The sequence below is a fragment of the Bos javanicus genome, chromosome 13, assembly GCF_032452875.1.
Source record: "Bos javanicus breed banteng chromosome 13, ARS-OSU_banteng_1.0, whole genome shotgun sequence".
In the NCBI taxonomy this organism is placed as follows: Eukaryota; Metazoa; Chordata; class Mammalia; order Artiodactyla; family Bovidae; genus Bos; species Bos javanicus.
Genome location: NC_083880.1, coordinates 43,318,489 through 43,334,686, shown reverse-complemented (window position 1 = coordinate 43,334,686; position 16,198 = coordinate 43,318,489). Strand labels below are relative to the sequence as shown.

Here is a 16,198-nt window from a genome sequence, read left to right as displayed (position 1 = left end):
GGAATCAAATTTACCAAGAGTGAATATTTGCCCATTGTTTCAAGTACCCAACTATGAACACACACACACACACACACACAGGAACACACACACAGAGACACACACACAGGAACACACACACAAAGGAACACTCATATAGGAACACGCACATATATGGATGGGCAGGGCAGCCATCACAGAGGGGCCTGAGGAGCAAGGTCTGGGGCTCTGATGGTGTGCCAGGGTTTTACCACATGCACAGCCGCCTGGACCAGGGGCTGCTCCAGCACGCCTTCCTCCAGCTCTGCCACCCTCTGGGGCAAAGGAGCCAGTGCTGGGAGTGGGGGAGGAGCAGGGTGCACACTTACAAGGGGTGGAACCAAGTTAAGGCCAACGGTCAGGGCTTCTGTTCCACCACTTTGGGACCCACCCAGCCCAGTAGGGTGGGGGCAGCCACAGAGCATTGGAGAAACCAGTGCTCACACTGGGCTCTGGCCCTAGCCTCCACTTCCCCCTCCTACCAACTTAAAAGTTGCCAGCAGGCCCTGGGAAGGGGTGACCTCTGACCAGCTCAGCTCCAGCTCTGTCCCAAAGCCTGTGGGCACACAGACTGCATAGAGACACATCTGCACAAGGACACCCCTACAAGACTAGAGCAGGAAACTTTTTCAACTAATTTCATGGAGACAGAGGAAATTAAGCAAAATGAGAAAACAGAGGAATTTGTTTCAAGTGAAACAATAAGAAAAACACATGAAAAAATCTGCTAACAATACAGAGATTAATAATTTACCAAAATAATCATTTATCAGAATTCAGGGGCCAATTAGCGAGCGGCAGAACGCTCCGCTCCTCCTTCACGGGCCCATGTGAGCGGTGAAGAAACGCAGGGGCGGCTTCTAGGTGCTGCCGCCGCCGTAAAAAAAAAAAAAAAAGAATTCAGAACAGTAATAAGAATGCTTCCCTAACTAGCAAATAGAACACAGTAACAATCACAGGATAAGGGTTTCAGGAGGAGAGAGAGAGGAAAAGGGACAGAAACGGATGTGATGAAACTATGGCTAAAAACTTGCTGAACCTGGAACTTTCCTGGTGGTCCAATAGTGAGGACTCTGCTTCCACTGCATGGGGCATGGTTCTGAACCTGGTCAGGAAACTACTTAACAAAAGTGATTAAAACTATGAGATGGCAAATGTTCCTGGAGTACCTGGATCACTCTGGTGTAATCACAAAGTCCTTATGCATCAGACCTGGGAGGGTTGTAGTTGAAGAGGAGGTGGGAGATAGGATTAGATAAGAGAATCAAAGATTTGATGCGCTATCTCTGAGATGGCGGGGGTGTCTCCAAGATGGAGAATGTTCTCTAGGAACTGGAAGAGGCAACAAAATGGATTTTCCCCTGAAACCTCCAGAAAAGAATGCAGGCCTGCTGGCACTTTGATTTTAGCCCATTGAACCAGCTTTTGCATTTCTGACTTCCATAAATGTAAACTAACACATTGGTGTTGTTTCAAGTCACAAAGGTTTTGGTCATTTGTTGGAGCAGCAACAGTAACTAATACAGATGTGGTTCAAGTCATCCCGCCTCCATCTGCTTCATCATGGGTTTTCCTCTCTCTGGGGACTGTTCCTCTGATCTCAGAGGAAGGTGGTCAACTCTCCCAATAGGGAACCTCATCTCTTGATTCCATTTTCATCTTCAGTGACTGCCAAATTATTGGTCCTCATTACAGAAAAGCCTTTGAAAACTTGGCACCATTTCTTGAAACCACCCTACTCAGGGTTTGCCTTCACCACTCTACCAAAGCTGCACTTGACCATGCCAAGGTTAACTGCCCAATCCAGTGGTCAGTTTCAGTGAATCCAGTGAATCCAGTTCAGTCTTCTCATACCTGTCCCCTTGAAAGCATTGAACTCTTTTTTCCTTCAAACTTCTACTTCGCGTGCCTTCTGAGGACAACCCCTCCTACTTCATTCACCTCTTCTTCTCTGCCTCATTTGCTGATTCCTCCACTTAAAAAAAAAAAAATGCCTTCTTAATGCTGGGTCTTCATGAAGCTTGACTTCTCTGTCTACACCACTCACTGTTTAATATAATATCTCTGATTGTCTACTTTCATGACATTGCTGCTGCTGCTGCTAAGTCACTTCAGTCATGTCCGACTCTGTGCGACCCCATAGATGGCTGCCTGCCAGGCTCCTCCGTCCCTGGGATTCCCCAGGCAAGAACACTGAATTGGGTTGTCATTTCCTTCTCCAATGCATGAAAGTGAAAAGTAAAGTTGCTCAGTCGTGTCCAACTCTTCGAGACCTCATGCACTGCAGCCTACCAGGCTCCTCAGTCCATGGGATTTTCCAGGCAAGAGTACTGAAGTGGGTTCATGACATTAGGTGGCAACTAAATTTGATAAGTCACAAATATAAATATTGTCTAAACTTGTCCTCTAATAGACTTCTATGTCCAACTGTATGCATGCATCTTCACTTGGGTGCCTAATGGCATCTCAAAGATACATGTCTATAATTGAACTCCTAATCTTCCCACAAAAGTGTGCTCCCCCACATTGTCTCCCTCTGAGAAAATGGCATCTCCACCTCCTGTCCCTTAGCCACAAACACCTGGAGTCAACCTTGCTTCCCCTTTACCTCTCACTGTATGTCTAACATGTTCAACAGTCTAGTTAATGCTGCCCCTAAAATATATCCCTATTCTAATACCTCTGACCACATTTATTGCTCCTTCTGTGGTCCAAGCCAACGTCATCTCTCACCTAGATACCTGTAGAGTCCTAAAAGAGGGCTCTTTTTCCTCTTTTGCTTCTCAACAACCAAAGTCATCCTTTCAAAAGCATGTCAGTCAGCTCATGTAACTTATGCTCAAAACCCAAAATATCAATCTCCATTTCCCTCACAGTAAAGTCCTTTGAAAAGCTTACATGATACAGACCCCTTAGCCCCACTGGTTCTCTGGCCTTATCTTCAACTCCTGTCTCCCCACCTCACTAAACTCTACCCTCATCAGCCAACTTGCTGTCACTTCAGTGTTACATGAATACTCTTTCTTCCTGGACTTAGCATTTTCTATTCCAGAGAATGCAGGGAGCCACTGTCTCTATGTTTCAAGGCTGTTTGTACAGATGAAAACTGCGGGATGAAGAGTAACAGATGGCTCTGCCTAACAAATGTACAGAAACGGGAGAGACTGTGCACAATTATCTCAACAGGCCCTTACCCATTTCTAACAGCTAAATTTTCCTGATGTCATTCACAGTTTCATTCTCCACTAGACTAATGATTCAAGACATTTCTCATTTTACTTATTGATATTTATTGATAAAACAATGTCTTACTAAAGAATGTTCAATCAAGTTTTGATGAATGAACAGCAAAATACTCAAGGACTCATCAAAATGCTGAACATGGGCAGACAAGAAATTACATAAATGCTTTCAGTTCAGTTCAGTCCAGTCACTCAGTCGTGTCCAACTCTTTGCGACCCCATGAACCGCAGCACGCCAGGCCTCCCTGTCCATCACCATCACCTGGAGTTCACTCAGACTCATGTCCATCGAGTCAGTGATGCCATCCAACCATTTCATCCTCTGTCATCCCCTTCTCCTCCTGCCCCCAATCCCTCCCAGCATCAAAGTCTTTTCCAATGAGTCAACTCTTCACATGAGGTGGCCAAAGTACTGGAGTTTCAGCTTTAGCATCATTCCCTCCAAAGAAAACCCAGAGCTGATCTCCTTCAGAATGGACTGGTTGGATCTCCCTGCAGTCCAAGGGACTCTCAAGAGTTTTCTCCAACACCACAGTTCAAAAGTATCAATTCTTCGGCGCTCAGCTTTCTTCACAGTCCAACTCTCACATCCATACGTGACCACTGGAAAACCCATAGCCTTGACTAGACAGACCTTTGTTGGCAAAGTAATGTCTCTGCTTTTCAATATGCTATCTAGGTTGGTCATAACTTTCCTTCCAAGGAGTAAGCGTCTTTTAATTTCATGGCTGCAGTCACCATCTGTAGTGATTTTGGAGCCCAAAATAATAAAGTCTCTCACTATTTCCACTGTTTCCCCATCTATTTCCCATGAAGTGATGGGACCAGATGCCATGATCTTTGTTTTCTGAATGTTGAGCTTTAAGCCAACTTTTTCACTCTCCTCTTTCACTTTCATCAAGAGGCTTTTTAGTTCCTCTTCACTTTCTGCTGCTTTACAGGAAGAAAAATATAACACTGCATTTTTTAAATCCTATTTTTAGCTTAGCAAGATACTTATGCTAAGTAAAAGAATATGTATACAACTTGTGGATTGAAGATTATCCCTATTTGTAAATAAACACACACACATACACATTTATATAAGAAAAGCATAAGGAAACTGCACCAAAGTTTTGTTGTTGTTCAGTCACTCAGTCATATCCGACTCTTTGCAACCCCATGGACTGCAGCATGCCAGGCTTCCCTGTCCTTCACCATCTCCTGTAGTTTGCACTAAAGTATTATTACATGGATTAATCACAGCTTATCTTCATTTTCTATCCTTTCCCTTCTACTTTCCAAATTTTCTGTAATTTACCTGTATTATTTTAATCATCAGAAAAAATGAGTATTCTTACTTTGAAGTCTTTTATTTCACAAATTAAAAAAAAAAAATAGGAAAGGCAAGCTTCCAAAAGTTCAGACACTTCATTTAAGCACCTATTCTATATACAAAAACCTTCTTCACAGCCTTAGAAGCCAGAAATTTTTGAAGAACCACAGTGAAAGCTGAGTCAATATTCTTCAGAGAATGGATACTCACTCAGGGTGACCGACACCACTGGAAGAGAAAGAGGTGGATTCGTTTATTAATTCTGTTATGTTGTCGAAGAGAGGCTTTATCTGGAAGCAGTATGAATGGGCTAAAAACTCTAAATTTACAACCATGTCCTGCCATCTCCCCCGACAAGCACACATGCAGGTATCTGCTCCATGTGCACACGGCACCTACATGTCCAGTCCCAACATTCTATGTCATATTCACTCCACAGTGACAGGTAGTTTGACTCAGGTTACAATTTATAAGGAGGTGCAAGACCTAAGGCTAACTGTGGAGATCGTTTCAGCCCCAAGTAGAAGTTTTGACCCTAGATGATGAGAAGGATCACAGTTATGGAATTTGCTGCTCTTTTTCATGCATCCATTCCAAAAAAAAAAAAAAATTCAGCACCCCTAAAATACAGGGTGTCTCCAGTAAGGAACTTCTAATCTATTGAAGAGATACCACATACATTTGAATTATCATACAACATAAATGGGATTATTATTTTCTTAATTTATAGTTTAGTAAAACACTGGTTATTCAGTAATCTGCATTACTAAAATGAAGATTTAAATTGCAAACTAAATCATTTTATTACTAATTCTTGTTCCCTCTTCTCTGAATATGTTTTCTGCAGGCAGTTTAAAATCAAACACCTGGAAGGAAGGAAGAATCATATTAACCTCTCCCCCAAGGAGCTGGCCTTCCCCTGGGGACTGGAGGACTTTCCAGCTGGATGGAGACAAGAGGAGAGGACAGGGAAGCCATGTCTGTCCTCAGCTTCCAGCTGAACCAGCCTGGGACCCTCTGCTGAGTTCTCACCTCTCCTTCCCACAACTTCTCTTTCTCTGTCCACATAAGCAAAGAAAGGCTTGCCATGCATCAATCCCAAACATTTCTAAGGGAATTGCTTTAGACAGAAAAATTCTTTTTTTCCAGATAAAGAGATAGTTGGACCATCTGGACAGTCTACCTGCACTTGATCAAACTTTACACAGGTTTTTCCTTCCACACGTCCCTCTAGAATTTGGCACAGCCTTGAACTTAAGCAAGTTGGTGGGGAGAGCAACCTCCCTGTCAGGCCCCTCCAATGCTCTGCTGAGCTCAGGAAAGAGCTCTCCCTAATCAGTCACAGCCCCTGCTTCTCCCACCCCAACACCCTTCCCCTTCTAGCTGTGTTCACCCTTCCCTAGAAAAGTCTTTCCACTGATCTCTGAGATGCCTCTGTCTCAGCCATCACCTCCTCCTAGAAGAACCTGCTCTATTCCCACCTGGTTTCCATCAGCACTGTGAATACTTATCCTAAAAGCCTGAGCTCCAGCCCATATTCTTTACAATCCTTATAACCTTGCCAGGTGAGGTTAATCGCTTTCTCTTGTGTGCCCTCACATTATTATAGCCCCTATTAATGCAGGTCAAAAATCCCCATAAATGAAATTACACTTATAAGGAGTTTGTGCTAGATAAAACCTCTAAGGACTGTTGCTTCATGTTACAATCATGTCATGTTTCCCCACCCAGTATTTGTACAGTTTGACATCTTAGAGCAAATCACAGAACATAACACTCATTTATCTTATTATTATCAACCCATCCTTCTGGGTGTTTAAGGTCAGAATTCTGCCTTGATTCTGTTATCCCATATAGTTAGTATTTATTCCAACCCTCTATCAGCTCTAAATTTGATGAGCATGCCCTTTACATTTCCACTGTTAAAAATTAGGAGTAAGTTCTGTGTCAGGTCATAGAAAATTCTCTCCATCAGTGTTGATAGCCTTGAGTACATCACATTTGTTGAAGACCCCTTGCAAAGTTTATCTGAATTTTGACCTAAATGCTTTGTTGAAAGCAGAGGTGCAGTTTCTTCCTGCCTTCCTGATTCACTAGCTGAGGGACATTGTCAGTAAGAGAGAATAAATTAGCCTCTTCCCTGGTAAAGTCACACCAGGCTCTCATGTTCCCTGCCTATTTTAAAAGGTTTCACAAAACTTGCATTTAAACAGTATCCTAAAATATGTATGGAGATTACTATCACACCTATGGCTAATAGTTTTCAGCAGCCAGCTTCCCTTTGTAATTGAGAAGAAATGTATCTTTTCTTCAGACATGTTTCTCCTCTAAGTTTTCTCAAAGGCTGCCACTGAGACAGATGCTCTCAAGCAACTCCTGGTCCACAAGAAGGGTACTGGGCACACAGGGAGACACCCCCTATGATACCCAATTTCATTGACTGATAGTCATGACTTTGTGAAATACCCTTTCCTTGAGGATGGGTAGTACTTATGACTTGCTTCTAACCAATAGAATGTTATAAGGAAAAGGAATATGATTGCCATTATCAGGTTTTACAAGACTGTGTCCTCCACCTCAACTACAAACTCTAGTGTCCTCCCGGTTTGCAAACTTCAATAAAATAAGTGGCCAAGTTGAAGAACTTGCAAAAGTCGCAGAGCTGGTTTTCCTCAACAACACAAGGAATTCTGGGTGGGTGGACGGCCTTGTGGAAGTCACGGGAAGGCACTGGGTGGTGACAAGTTTGAAAGAATCAAACTACCTGAATGAACAAAAGTTTTATTTTACCACAAATAAAACTTTCTTTAAAGGAAAAGCTTTCTTTATCTCATCTTCACTCTGAGTGTTTCTCAAAGACTCTCATATTCTGGTGCTTGTTATGGTGGAAAGGGGCTTCCCCAGTGGTTCAGATGGTAAAGAACCCACCCACCTGCCAATACAGGATATGCAGGTTTGATCCCTGGGTCGGGAAGATCCCCTGGAGAAATGAATGGCTATCCACTTCAGTATTCTTGTCTGGAGAATCCCATGGACAGGAGAGCCTGGCAGGTTACAGTCCATGGGGTTGCAAAGAGACACGACTGAGCAACCAAGACTTTCATTTTTCAAGGTGGAAAGTCTCAGTTCAGTGCAGGAGTTTCAGCTGGGTGGACCGATGGCCCCTGAGCACAGCAGCTGGTCACTTTCCTGCAGGAGGTCTCAACGTTGACATCTGTGGGACAATTAACCCAGGCCTCAGGAGGACAAGGTGGACCCTGACTGAATGTCCTTTTAAGGGACCATCACACATTTCCAACTGCAGGGTCTCAGAAGTGTTACACTTATCTATAAAAAAAAAAAAAAAAAAAGCAATGCTTATACACAGAAATATATTTGCACAAGGACAACTCTTAACTCTTTCTCTCTCTCTCTCTCTCACACACACACACACACACACACATACACACACACACACACACACACACAATTTCCAATCTGTTCTCCCTAACCAGCCCTTACTATGGCCATAGGTCTTTGCCTCTGTGCACAGCTAGGGGAGGGAAAGAAGATGAAGGACCTACCCTTTCTGACCCTCAACTATCTAAATACATATATACAGGCAGTGCACCTCTCCTTCATGTCATTTTCGGGGTAATATGTGCTACTTCAAGGACTGAAATTTGTTAACTTCCTTTATTTCATCTGGTTTTCATGCCAAATGCAGACACACTTTATGATAAACCTTAAAAACCTAAGTGCAAGAGAGACCCTTGGTCAGTGGCCCCATCCCTGCCTTCTGGGAAGCTGGACACTGGTTGTGAAAACACTGCAAGAGAGATCCAAGAAATAGAATGATTTTTAAAGTAATAGTCCTCATTTTGTGAGCTTGTTTCCATCTAGTGGGACCAAATGAGAACCTGTTGGCTCAGAGCCTGTGCAGACATCCCAGGGCTGTGCTTCCATTGCTTCTACTGTGCTCTAAAAATCTTTGTTCTCTGTGAGTCAGCCATATTTTTGAAAGAGGGTGGGGTGATATTTTTGACAGCAAGGAGGCAGAAATTTCAAGGTACTAAAAAAACACAGGCAAGTCCAAGTTTGACTCTTCTGTTTGCTCAGAATGCAATGCCAGGTACTAACTGAAAATGTCCATGAACATTGCCTCTCGGTAAGAAGGTGGGGTTCCTCAACTGCCCAGTGCTTCTGGGGTCCAAGGCTGGCACTGCCCCCTTATTGAGATGAACGTGGGAAGGAGAGAAGAGTCCCCGCGCCCATGTCAGCCGGCATAACTGGACAGCACCCACCCTGGGGAGGACTCGGGAAGGAGATGGTTCTGTGTCCTTTATTATTTCACCAAAGGTGGAAATTCTGAGCCCATAATGACATCCAATGACAATCTTCTCTTACCTCTCATGGAACACTGATAGTCAAACTTCTCCACAGTCATGTTTGAGGGAAAGATATAAAGAAAATCTCAGACTAACCCAGGAAATTCCTCTCCACACATGTAGAAAAGAAATGGTTTTGTTATTGAGTATGCATTAAACCAAGCTGCAGTGACCACTAAAATAATTTGCTAATAAGATTATAAAGACAGGATGGAACCTCTTCCCTGTATATATTCAGATATATATTCTGAAATATTCTGATATATATTTTATATATTCAGCAGATATGGTCTCAAGATACATGATAACTTAGTTCCCAGATGAGATAGTGCAACATTTGGGATGCCTTATTTCATAGTTTAATCCTAAACTGACCTGGTCATTGGGACAGCCATCTGTGCTAGTTAATTGCCTTTATCCCAAGGAAAAATGAAGCCTCTGTGGCAACAGGCAATTATGGTTTGGATCAAGGTACCCAGAGAAATAGGAACCTCTTTTCTCTGATGTTTATATTTCGAAGATAAGGCTCCCAGACCTTTAAGAAAAATTTGCAAAACTGATAAAACTTTATCTTTACTAACCAATAAAAAGAGGGCCAGCAGAGTAACATCGATAAGCTGAGCTGGTCCTGGTTCAGGGCCAAAATTTGGTATTGATGAAGTATAGCCATCCTCTGTGCTCCACTCAGTAAAGCCAGGACACAGGGTTATATGAACTTGACAGTGACCAATACTTTGGCCATCTGATGCAAAGAACTGACTCATTGAAAAAGATCCTGATGCTGGGGAAGATTAAAGGCGAGAGGAACAGGGGACAACAGAGAATGAGATGGTTGGATAGCATCACCAACTCGATGGACATGAGTTTGAGCAAGCTCTGGGAGTTGGTGATGGACAGGGAGGCCTGGCATGTGGCAGCCCACGAGGTCACAAAGAGTTGGACACAACTGAGCGACTGAACTGAAGACAGTGACCAGAGAAGGAGAACTAGGATGTGTTAAAAGTTGCTCCTGGGGAAATGCAAGACTTCAGCATTCACAGTATTCAGGTCACCTTTGCCAAATGCTGGGATTAGCAACATTTCTGTGGCTGAAGTGTCCTCACTAGGATTCAGTTAGGTAAACAATGAAACTGTCTTAACAGCAAACACCCTTGCTATTTTTTTTTTTCCAGGTTGTGCACACAAGAACAAGCCTAAGAGTTCTGAAATTTGCTTTTGCAGGGCTATATTCTCAGATCTTGCCCTGGCACTTGACAACCATCTTCTCTGAAAGAAGGACATAGATTTTGTTTGTTTTTTTGTTTTTGTTCAGTCACTAAGTCGTGTCCAAATCTTGGCGACCCCATGGATGGCAGCACCCCAGGCTTCCCTGTCCTTCACTGTCTCCTGGAGTTTCCTCAAACTCATGTCCACTGAGTCAGTGATATCATCCATTGGTGCCAAACAATGGTGATGCCCCTGTTTGTTTCAACTGGAGGATAATTGCTTTACAATGTTGTGTTGGTTTCTACTATACCATGAATCAGGATGTGTATACATATGTCCCCTCCCTCTTCAGACTCCCCCCTCCCCACCCCCCCCACCATCCAGAACCTAGATTTTGAAGTGCTGTGGGAGGGCAACTCTGTAACCTCCACTCTTTTGCAACTTGGGAACGTTGGAAGGAAAAACCTACAGGAAGAAGAAACTGGGAGCACAAGCTTGTCCTCTCCATTGGCAGGAACCCCCAGTGCAGGATTGAATGGTACAGAGTGACCTGTACAGACTTGCATGCCAACTCCAGGAGAAAAACCTCCATGCCAGAGGCCAGCGTGTGGAACAGCCTCGGGGGAGACGCATAAGTAAGGGGACAGGGGAGGAGGGTGCGCTCATGAATCAGATCTGGAAAAGAGGCCGAGCAGGTTTTCCCCCACAACACGAGGAATTCTAGGTGGATGGATGGCCTTGTGGAAGTCATGGAAGGGGCTGGGTAGTGACAAGGTTGAGAGAACCAGCCTTTACCTAAGTGAACCAAAGCTTTGTTTTACCACAAAATCTATTTCTTCTTTACTCTGTTTCTCAGAGTCTCTCATAACCTGGTGCTTGTTTTGGTGAAAAGTTTCAGTTCAGTGCAAGCATTTGAGCCAGGTAGACCAATGGCCCCTGAGCACAGGAACTGGGCGGTTTCCTGCAGGAGGCCTCACCGCTGGTATCAGTGGGACAGCGAGCTCAGCCCTCAGGAGGACAACAAGGTGGACCCTGACTGAACATTCCTAGAGGGGACCACCACATACTTCCAACTGTAGGCTCTCAGAGGTCTTACATTTATTTGAAAAAAAAAACAACATTTATACACAGAAATATATTTGCACAAGGAAAGATTCTGCTGAACACAACTCTTAACTCACTCTCACACACACACACACACACACACACAGGTATACACAATTTCTAATCTGCTCTCCCTAACCAACCCTTACTATGGCCATAGGTCTCTGCCTCTGTGGGCAGCTGAGGGAGGGAGGGAAGATAAAAGATCTATGCTTTCTGACCCTCAATTATCTAAATATATTGTTTACAGGCAGTGCACCCCTCCCTTCTGCCATTTTCAGGGTTATATTTGCTACTCCTAGGACTGCAATTTGTTAATTGCCTTTATCTCATCTGGTTTCTACACCAAGTACAGACACACCTTATGATAAATCTGAAAAACCTAACTGCACCAAGAGACCCTGGGTCAGTGGCCCCACCCCTGCCTCCTAGGAAAACACACACTGGTCATGGAAACAGTGGAAGAGAGATGCAAGAAATAGAATAATCTTTTAAGTAGTAGCCTTCATTTTGGAGCTCCTTTCTATCCAGTGGGACCAAAAGAGGGAGCCTATTGTCTCAGAGACTGTGCAGCCATCCAGGGCTATGCTTCCATTCCTCTATACTGCTCTAAAAATCTTTGTTCACCGTGAGTCAGCAGTATTTTTGAAAGAGGATAGGGTGCTATTTTTTTTTTCCTAATTTTATTTTATTTTTAAACTTTACATAATTGTATTAGTTTTGCCAAATATCAAAATGAATCCGCCACAGGTATACATGTGTTCCCCATCCTGAACCCTCCTCCCTCCTCCCTCCCCATACCATCCCTCTGGGTCGTCCCAGTGCACTAGCCCCAAGCATCCAGTATCGTGCATCGAACCTGGACTGGCAACTCGTTTCTTACATGATATTTTACATGTTTCAATGCCATTCTCCCAAATCTTCCCACCCTCTCCCTCTCCCACAGAGTCCATAAGACTGTTCTATACATCAGTGTCTCTTTTGCTGTCTCGTACACAGGGTTATTGTTACCATCTTTCTAAATTCCATATATATGCGTTAGTATACTGTATTTATGTTTTTCCTTCTGGCTTACTTCACTCTGTATAATAGGCTCCAGTTTCTTCCACCTCATTAGAACTGATTCAAATGTATTCTTTTTAATGGCTGAGTAATACTCCATTGTGTATATGTACCACAGCTTTCTTATCCATTCATCTGCTGATGGACATCTAGGTTGCTTCCATGTCCTGGCTATTATAAACAGTGCTGCGATGAACACTGGGGCACATGTGTCTCTTTCCCTTCTGGTTTCCTCAGTGTGTATGCCCAGCAGTGGGATTGCTGGATCATAAGGCAGTTTTTTGATAGCAAGGAGGCAGAAATCTCAAGACACTAAAAAATACAAGCAGATGCAAGTTTCACTCTTCTGTTTTCTCAGAAAGCAATGCCAGGTTCCAATCAAAACCATCCATGGACTCTGGCTCTCAATAAGAAGGTGGGGTTCCTCAACTGCCCAGCGGTTCTGGGGGCCAAGGTAGTGCCCTCAACAGTCCTATTGTGCTGTCCAAGAGCTTTGTTCACTGTGAGTCAGCAGTATTTTTAAAAGAAGGAGATTAGAGAGTTAATGGTACAGAAATGCTTTTGGATGATCACGCTTGGTAACCATGAACGCTTTAATGAGGACTGGTGTGGAAAAACCTCTGCAGGACGTGTTTTCATGGGAGCCTCTTTAAGCAACTTTAATGTTTTATTTAAACATTACCCGTTGGTCTTCTTTTGTATGCCATGCAAATAGAACAGAACACTGGATTATGTAAGAAGGTGAACTGAATGCATCATTAGGTAGTTAAAGCCTGCTCCCGAGGAAATGCAAAAATGCTTTTAGCACTGAACCTTGGGATTGGCACAGATGGGGCTGCAGAAGATGTTGAAACTGGAATTCAGTTAGGCAAATATTTACTGAGTCTCTCCTATGTCCAAAACACCTCATAATATTTTATTTTAGGTCATGAACATAAACAAGCCTGAGAGTTTTGCAATTTACAGGATTATATCCTTGAATCTTGCCCTGGATCTAAAAACTTTTTTACCTGTGGCAGATTCATGTTGATATATGGCAAAACCAATACAATATTGTAAAGTTAAAAAATAAAATAAAATAAAAAGGCAAAAAAAAACATAGGAATAATTGTTGCTGGATCTTGAAGCCCCTGTGCTGTGTGCTGTGCTTAGTCACTTAGTGATGCCCAACTCTTTGCAACCCCATGGACTGTAGCCCACCAGGCTCCTCTGTCAATGGGATTCTCCAGGAAAGAATACTGGAGTGGGTTGCCATGCCCTCCCTCTCCAGGGGATCTTCCCAATCCAGGGACCCAACAACCCTTGTCTCTTCCATCTCCTGCACTGGCAAGTGGGTTCTTTACCACGCGTGCTATCTTAGAAGCCCAATATCGAATATACCTACTCTGAAGAGTCTGTTCTTCTTGCAAAACAACCACTGTCACTTTAGAAATTCTTTATACTAAACTTTTAATACTTTCATGATTCACACTGACTTTTTCTAGGCTATGCTGCATTTAATTAGTTGCACATTCCTTCACATAAAATAAAACCAAAGTGTATCTTAAAATTGATAGTATGCCATTGCCTAATGAACAGAGTTTTTTTCCTTCTTAGGTAGAACGTCTTAGTGCATCATACAACTGTCTATATCTTAGATTTGAGGAATGACAGTGCACGAGGCAGAGCATCAGTAACCTCTGCTACATCCAGCTTTGCAGGGCATTCATCGTCGAGCTATTTAATATCATCAGTCGTGACTATAAATCTGTCTTCATACATAAAAATGCATATGAATTCTTCAGAGAGGACTTCCCTGGTGTCCTGGGTCAGGAGATCCCCTGGAGAAGGAAATGGCAACCCACTGCAGTATTCTTGCCTGGGAAATCCATGGACAGGGAAGCCTGGTGGGCTACAGTCCACGAGGTCTGTGAAGAAGGTGAAGACTAAGAGTTCACCTTCCAGTGCAGGGGATGTGGGTTTGATCACTGGTGGGAGAGCTAAGATCCCACATGCTTTGCAGCCAAAAACCCAAAACATACGAAATAGAAACAATACTGTAACAAATTCAATGAAGAGTTTAAAAAAATGGATGAAATTAAAAAAAAAAAAACACACTTGGGAAAAAAAAGTCTTCAGAGAGGACATAACACAGAGCTCCATGCTGAAAAGTGAAGAGGTCTTAGAGTAGATTGAATGAGTGGCCCCCAAAAGATACGCCCACCCTACAAATGACATATTTCGGGAAAAGGTCTCTGCAGGTGTAATTAAGTTAAGGATCTTGAGATGAGATCGTCCTTCATTATCCAGGTGATCCACAAATCTAAGGATATGTTTTAATCACTCAACCCTGTCCAACTTTTTTTCGATTCCATGGACTGTAGCCCACCAGGCTTCCCTGTCCATGGATTTCCCAGGCAAGAATACTGGAGTGGGTAGCCATTTCCTTCTCCAGGGGCTTTTCCCAACCCAGGGATCAAACCTAGGTGTCCTGTATTGCAGGCAGATTCCTTACCATCTGAGCCACAAGGGAAGCCCTAGGTGTCCTTATAAGAGACAGAAAAGAAGACAGAGAGAGAAGAGGAGGCTGCAAGAAGATGTGGGCAGAGACCAGAGTGATGCAGCAAGAGGCAGTCCCTGGGGATCAGGGGTCCAGGCCCAAGAACCCCTGGAACCAGCAGAAGCTGCAAGAGGCAGGAGGGATTCTCCCCCCAGAGCCTGTAGGATGAGTGTGCCTTTCGTGCCCTACAAGTGAAGACAACAGATATTTCCAAACCTTTGAGCTCTTCCAGTGGATGTGCATGATTCTAAGTATTCCTTAATGAGACTCCCTCATCTATCGTGCTCTACCTTAGATTCATGGTCAGAATCCCTATTCACAAACTGTCGCTCCATAGCCACAGGCAGAACTCAGAGCATCCTGGGAGGAAAGAAGAGTTTGAGTAAATTGAAGATGCTCATCCTGTAATAAACAAAGATGACACATTGACAGCAAATCACTTTAAATGTTGGAGGTTTTCTTATACGGTCATTTGTTACTCATCCCCACTTAAGACAAGATCAAAAGAGCTTATTTCAGGCGGAAGGAGTTCAATCAGACACAAGGAAAGTGATCCTGGCCCACTTTGCAAAGAAAAGTTCTGCATTGTCCCTTCTAGGGTTAAAAGGTTGGTGGACACCCCCTCTCCTCCCACCCCCGCCCCGGCCCTCCAACTCGCGTGCCGCTCTGGGAAGGTTAAGGGAACCTCCAGTCCAAACAAACTATGACATTAAGCAACTCTCATGCTCCAAAGAGATAAACAGCCTTCACTCTGCTGTGATCCTCATCACCAATATTTGCTCAAACAAATCAAAATAAACTTGCAAGCTAGAGTCTAGCTGAAGTGGACTTCTCAACATTTTAGCCAATGCTTCCCCCTGGTGTGTGGCTGAGATACTGCATGAGCCCAGGACTGTGACCATAAATAGCAGACAAGCATTTGAGGAAAACCTAGAGACACTTTCAAACTCCTGTCAACCAGCTTATTCCACAGACAAGGAAACTGACGAGACCTGGATTTCCCTGTGGGTCCCACAGACAAGGCTGGCAGAGGTGATGGGACTTCAGGATGCCCATCTCCCATCTTTGCTGCCTTTGGTCAGATAACAGCCGGGGAGGGCGGGCCAGCTAACAGTGATCCACTCAGACTGCCCGGCTCCCCATCAGGCTTTGGGAAATTCCACAAACCATCAAGCACAGTATTCTTCTCCACCCCCTAGGAATTTGTCACTGAAAACAGAGAATATGATGACAAATCTCAGGGTGGCTCAGTCGGTAAAGAACCTGCCTGCCAATTCAGGAGACGCAGGTTCAATCCCTGGATTGGAAATTCCTTATCCCTGGAGAAGGAAATGGCAACCCACTC

The 16,198-nt window shown here is 43.7% G+C and overlaps 1 protein-coding gene across 1 annotated transcript in view; it reads right to left on the bottom strand.

Moving 5' to 3' along the window:
• The window catches only part of ASB13 (ankyrin repeat and SOCS box containing 13), a 300,312-nt gene that overhangs the window by 50,325 nt on the left and 233,789 nt on the right, over window positions 1-16,198 (bottom strand). The gene's annotated exons all lie outside the window — the stretch shown is intronic.